The sequence below is a fragment of the Cyanistes caeruleus genome, unplaced genomic scaffold (assembly GCF_971803275.1).
Source record: "Cyanistes caeruleus unplaced genomic scaffold, bCyaCae1.hap1.1 HAP1_SCAFFOLD_157, whole genome shotgun sequence".
Lineage (NCBI taxonomy): Eukaryota > Metazoa > Chordata > Aves > Passeriformes > Paridae > Cyanistes > Cyanistes caeruleus.
In genome coordinates, this window is record NW_028255949.1 from 220,849 (window position 1) to 227,191 (window position 6,343).

The following is a 6,343-nucleotide window of genomic DNA, read 5'->3' on the forward strand; positions in this document are numbered from 1 at the left end:
TGTGCCCATCTTTCCTAGAGCTGCAGGGAGGCCTCGCCAGCCCCCTTCTCTTTCCAGGCTGAGCATCCCCAGCCCCACACGGACAGCAGTCCGATGCGTGGCAGTCAAGGCTAAAGGGTAGCAAATGGCTACATCAGGAAGTGAGAGATGGAAGCTTTTGGAGATGGAAGCTTTACCTCTAAATGTAGAAAAGAAAGAGAAGTGGAGGGGGAAATGGTGGGACTCTGGCTCTGTTCTAACTGGCGAAGATTTTCTTTTCTTCTTTTCTGTCGTGCTAACCCAAGTTTTGTTGTTTGAAAGGAGGTTTAGCAAAATATCCATCGTCTTCTCCACTGCTGAAACACTGAACAACACCTGGGCAGGCTGAGGATGCAGAGCAAAACCTGCAAATATCTACTGCTGATCGTGATCCTGGGGAATGCAGCTAAAGCCAGCCAAAAGCAATTTCTGGAAAGTCAAGCCTGCTTTACGTTTTCTGGAGTTTGCTTGTGCCAACTTCACCAGTCATTTCTAAAAAAGGAAAAGAAACTCCAAGCAAAACAGAGAAAAACACAAAGAAACCAACCCAAAGAAACCAATCAAACAAACAGATAAAACACCCCCAATCAAACCAAAGGCAATGAGACGTTAGGACTAGTTGTAAGGATATCACAGCAGGCGAATGGCTGCTTCCTACTTGGATCACCATCCAAAGCCACCTAGAACAACTTGTCCAAAACATATCCAACAGGAGAAATGGAAAAAGTGATCCATGGCAGCTCTGCATTGTGGTGAAGGATGAGCATGCAGTGGTCCAGATGCAGCATTGCCCACCCTCCAGGCTGCTGTTTGCTCTGCTGAAAGACTCTTGCAGGACTCTTGTGGCCCCTCTCCATGCAATGGAAATCATTGCCACAGCTCTCACTTGAGGCACTGGCATTTCCAGAGCCAGATTCAGGCACAATCCTACTGCCTGCTGAGCATCTGGGAAAGGTGCTGAGCATCTTCAGGCCTAGAAGCACAAAAGAGCTCAGGCTCTCCCCGAACTGGGTTTTCAGGGCAGCTTTCCATATCTCTGCAAGATTTCTTCATCCCTCAACCCGTCTGACTTTATTATGTCCAACGATGCATTTGGGTTTCTTCCGTCCTCTTGTGTGCCCGTGAGTAACCTTCCACGTGGATGAAGGAGATTGTGTACAGGACAATTGATTGCGGCATTGCCATTTGGCTTCACTGTCACTCAGTTGAACACGGTCCTTATCTAAGAAGGACTTCCAAGAAATGGGTAGGAGTTTTGGCTGTGAGAGGAGCAGAAAGCACATTTTCTACAGCAAATTGCTAGCTGATGCACTTTCCTCCCTGCCAAAATAGTGATTGCCATTCATCTTCCTGGGAAGAATGTAAAGACCCATTCAGAGATGCCAGGTTCAGCTGGCCTGTGGCTTTGTGTGCCTCATTTCACATGTCCAATTTCAAGGGCCACTAAAAGAGGCTCATGTTTGCCTTGCTACCCACAAGTGCTGTAGGTATTTCCAGGAGAAGAGGGAAAACATCGCTGTCCTGTGGTGTGGTAGAAATGCCACCACAACTGTGATTGTGTGAGCAAAGCCAGCCAGTGCTTTTTGGGGCAGCAGCAGCAGCTGAGAGTGTGGCAGAGCGGTTGTGATACTCTTTTTAGAGTCCTGCAAACATTGTTCCCGAAACAACCCACAGCTTTGCAAATGTGCCCGAAGAAAATGCAAAGAGAACTGGGGTGTGAAAATCAAAGACTGTTTATCTGTAGAAGAAAAGGAACAAGAATGAACTACACCACATATTTACACTGTAAGAATATTGGTAACAACAACAACAACAACCACAACAACAACAACAAACTATAGAACCTATTTACCTGAGAAGAGACCTAACAAAACTCTATGAAACGTATTTACAGACAACTTAAACAAACTCTAAAACCTCTATCCTGAACACAACAACTGTAAAACGTATGTACAGCAGGGTGGCATCTGTGTCTGTGATGTCCCTAAGTCCCGGAAGAAAAACAAGTAGCACGGTCAGTGCAGTCAGGCACGGAAGGGTGTTCCATGTGCTGCCGGGCTGGGACACTGGCCCAGTGGGACTCTGCTGCCAGAAGGGAGCCTGGCTGGGGGCTGTGGCCCAGGCACTGGAACAGGGCTTGTGTGGCCCACAGCAAGCCCAGGCCAGGCCAGGGATGGCCAGCAGAATCCAGTGCATGGGCTAGCGTGTCCCTGAGCAGGAAGTGCCCAGCCTGGCCCCAGGCTGGCAGCAGGGGCCCCACTCTGCCTGTGGGGAGCACCTGCCTGTTCTGCTGCTGGCATCGGTCTTCATCCCAAGACCATGTCTTCCTCCTTGTCTTTTAGATCAATATCCATCTCTTCAACATAATCTTTCGTTTCCACCTCCATCTCTTCCTCTGTCTCGTACATATCCACATCCATCTCTTGCTCTCCAGTATCCTCTCCGCCCACTTCCATGGCTTCTTCTCTATCAGTCTGTGTATCGACGTCCGTCTCCTCCTCTCGGTCTGTGCCAGCCTGCAGAGGTAGCAAAATTTCCCACCCTGTCCCACAGAGCTCCAGCCCAGCCAGGCAGCTGCGGGGTGTCCGCCTCCGTGGAATAGTACCGTAGCTCTTTTGGAACAAATGCAGACATCCTGCAGGGATGGAGAGCAAAATCCAAGCGATGGGGAGCTTTGGGGACTGCTGGGGGAATCAGGGAGCAGGTGGCAACAAGGTGACAGGGGTAGGCTTGGAGCAGGGTGAATGAAGAGCGTGCTGGCACAAGGAGCCAAGGGTTGTGTTGTGGCCGTTGCTGGATGCTGGAAGTTCTAGCTGGAGCGTGCACTGTGACATCACCGCCAGGAGTTCAGGCCCAGGCTGAAGTGGACAACGGAGACCGTAGAATGAATGATGGAATCCCTGGGTGCTTGGGCTTGGAAGGGACCCTAAAGACCATCTTGTTCCAAGCGGAGCGATCTTCCCCTAGAATAGGTTGCTCAGAGCCCCTCTCCCAGCTGGCCTTGGATGTTGCCAAGGATGGAGCATCCCCAGCCTCTGTGCACAGCCTGGGCCAGTGGCCCAGCAGCCGGAGTGGAAAAGAGCAGCTTCATTAGATCCAACTTCAAGCTCACTCCTGCAGTTGAAAGGCTTCTCCTCCCTGTGCCCATCTTTCCTAGAGCTGCAGGGAGGCCTCGCCAGCCCCCTTCTCTTTCCAGGCTGAGCATCCCCAGCCCCACACGGACAGCAGTCCGATGCGTGGCGGTCAAGGCTAAAGGGTAGCAAATGGCTACATCAGGAAGTGAGAGATGGAAGCTTTTGGAGATGGAAGCTTTACCTCTAAATGTAGAAAAGAAAGAGAAGTGGAGGGGGAAATGGTGGGACTCTGGCTCTGTTCTAACTGGCGAAGATTTTCTTTTCTTCTTTTCTGTCGTGCTAACCCAAGTTTTGTTGTTTGAAAGGAGGTTTAGCAAAATATCCATCGTCTTCTCCACTGCTGAAACACTGAACAACACCTGGGCAGGCTGAGGATGCAGAGCAAAACCTGCAAATATCTACTGCTGATCGTGATCCTGGGGAATGCAGCTAAAGCCAGCCAAAAGCAATTTCTGGAAAGTCAAGCCTGCTTTACGTTTTCTGGAGTTTGCTTGTGCCAACTTCACCAGTCATTTCTAAAAAAGGAAAAGAAACTCCAAGCAAAAGAGAGAAAAACACAAAGAAACCAACCCAAAGAAACCAATCAAACAAACAGATAAAACACCCCCAATCAAACCAAAGGCAATGAGACGTTAGGACTAGTTGTAAGGATATCACAGCAGGCGAATGGCTGCTTCCTACTTGGATCACCATCCAAAGCCACCTAGAACAACTTGTCCAAAACATATCCAACAGGAGAAATGGAAAAAGTGATCCATGGCAGCTCTGCATTGTGGTGAAGGATGAGCATGCAGTGGTCCAGATGCAGCATTGCCCACCCTCCAGGCTGCTGTTTGCTCTGCTGAAAGACTCTTGCAGGACTCTTGTGGCCCCTCTCCATGCAATGGAAATCCTTGCCACAGCTCTCAGTTGAGGCACTGGCATTTCCAGAGCCAGATTCAGGCACAATCCTACTGCCTGCTGAGCATCTGGGAAAGGTGCTGAGCATCTTCAGGCCTAGAAGCACAAAAGAGCTCAGGCTCTCCCCGAACTGGGTTTTCAGGGCAGCTTTCCATATCTCTGCAAGATTTCTTCATCCCTCAACCCGTCTGACTTTTTTATGTCCAACGATGCATTTGGGTTTCTTCCGTCCTCTTGTGTGCCCGTGAGTAACCTTCCACGTGGATGAAGGAGATTGTGTACAGGACAATTGATTGCGGCATTGCCATTTGGCTTCACTGTCACTCAGTTGAACACGGTCCTTATCTAAGAAGGACTTCCAAGAAATGGGTAGGAGTTTTGGCTGTGAGAGGAGCAGAAAGCACATTTTCTACAGCAAATTGCTAGCTGATGCACTTTCCTCCCTGCCAAAATAGTGATTGCCATTCATCTTCCTGGGAAGAATGTAAAGACCCATTCAGAGATGCCAGGTTCAGCTGGCCTGTGGCTTTGTGTGCCTCATTTCACATGTCCAATTTCAAGGGCCACTAAAAGAGGCTCATGTTTGCCTTGCTACCCACAAGTGCTGTAGGTATTTCCAGGAGAAGAGGGAAAACATCGCTGTCCTGTGGTGTGGTAGAAATGCCACCACAACTGTGATTGTGTGAGCAAAGCCAGCCAGTGCTTTTTGGGGCAGCAGCAGCAGCTGAGAGTGTGGCAGAGCGGTTGTGATACTCTTTTTAGAGTCCTGCAAACATTGTTCCCGAAACAACCCACAGCTTTGCAAATGTGCCCGAAGAAAATGCAAAGAGAACTGGGGTGTGAAAATCAAAGACTGTTTATCTGTAGAAGAAAAGGAACAAGAATGAACTACACCACATATTTACACTGTAAGAATATTGGTAACAACAACAACAACAACCACAACAACAACAACAAACTATAGAACCTATTTACCTGAGAAGAGACCTAACAAAACTCTATGAAACGTATTTACAGACAACTTAAACAAACTCTAAAACCTCTATCCTGAACACAACAACTGTAAAACGTATGTACAGCAGGGTGGCATCTGTGTCTGTGATGTCCCTAAGTCCCGGAAGAAAAACAAGTAGCACGGTCAGTGCAGTCAGGCACGGAAGGGTGTTCCATGTGCTGCCGGGCTGGGACACTGGCCCAGTGGGACTCTGCTGCCAGAAGGGAGCCTGGCTGGGGGCTGTGGCCCAGGCACTGGAACAGGGCTTGTGTGGCCCACAGCAAGCCCAGGCCAGGCCAGGGATGGCCAGCAGAATCCAGTGCATGGGCTAGCGTGTCCCTGAGCAGGAAGTGCCCAGCCCGGCCCCAGGCTGGCAGCAGGGGCCCCACTCTGCCTGTGGGGAGCACCTGCCTGTTCTGCTGCTGGCATCGGTCTTCATCCCAAGACCATGTCTTCCTCCTTGTCTTTTAGATCAATATCCATCTCTTCAACATAATCTTTCGTTTCCACCTCCATCTCTTCCTCTGTCTCGTACATATCCACATCCATCTCTTCCTCTCCAGTATCCTCTCCGTCCACTTCCATGGCTTCTTCTCTATCAGTCTGTGTATCGACGTCCGTCTCCTCCTCTCGGTCTGTGCCAGCCTGCAGAGGTAGCAAAATTTCCCAGCCTGTCCCACAGAGCTCCAGCCCAGCCAGGCAGCTGCGGGGTGTCCGCCTCCGTGGAATAGTACCATACCTCTTTTGGAACGAATGCAGACATCCTGCAGGGATGGAGAGCAAAATCCAAGCGATGGGGAGCTTTGGGGACTGCTGGGGGAATCAGGGAGCAGGTGGCAACAAGGTGACAGGGGTAGGCTTGGAGCAGGGTGAATGAAGAGCGTGCTGGCACAAGGAGCCAAGGGTTGTGTTGTGGCCGTTGCTGGATGCTGGAAGTTCTAGCTGGAGCGTGCACTGTGACATCACCGCCAGGAGTTCAGGCCCAGGCTGAAGTGGACAACGGAGACCGTAGAATGAATGATGGAATCCCTGGGTGCTTGGGCTTGGAAGGGACCCTAAAGACCATCTTGTTCCAAGCGGAGCGATCTTCCCCTAGAATAGGTTGCTCAGAGCCCCGCTCCCAGCTGGCCTTGGATGTTGCCAAGGATGGAGCATCCCCAGCCTCTGTGCACAGCCTGGGCCAGTGGCCCAGCAGCCGGAGTGGAAAAGAGCAGCTTCATTAGATCCAACTTCAAGCTCACTCCTGCAGTTGAAAGGCTTCTCCTCCCTGTGCCCATCTTTCCTAGAGCTGCAGGGA

The 6,343-nt window shown here is 50.5% G+C and overlaps 1 long non-coding RNA gene across 1 annotated transcript; it reads right to left on the reverse strand.

Annotated features, from left to right (window-relative positions):
- Positions 1-249: 249 nt before the first annotated feature.
- LOC147645849 (uncharacterized) lies at positions 250-5,958 on the reverse strand. The gene is made up of 2 exons (XR_015282109.1): positions 5,786-5,958; positions 250-5,691 (listed from the first exon to the last, which is right to left on the reverse strand). It is a non-coding gene; the product is annotated as an uncharacterized LOC147645849 (long non-coding RNA).
- Positions 5,959-6,343: the final 385 nt, after the last annotated feature.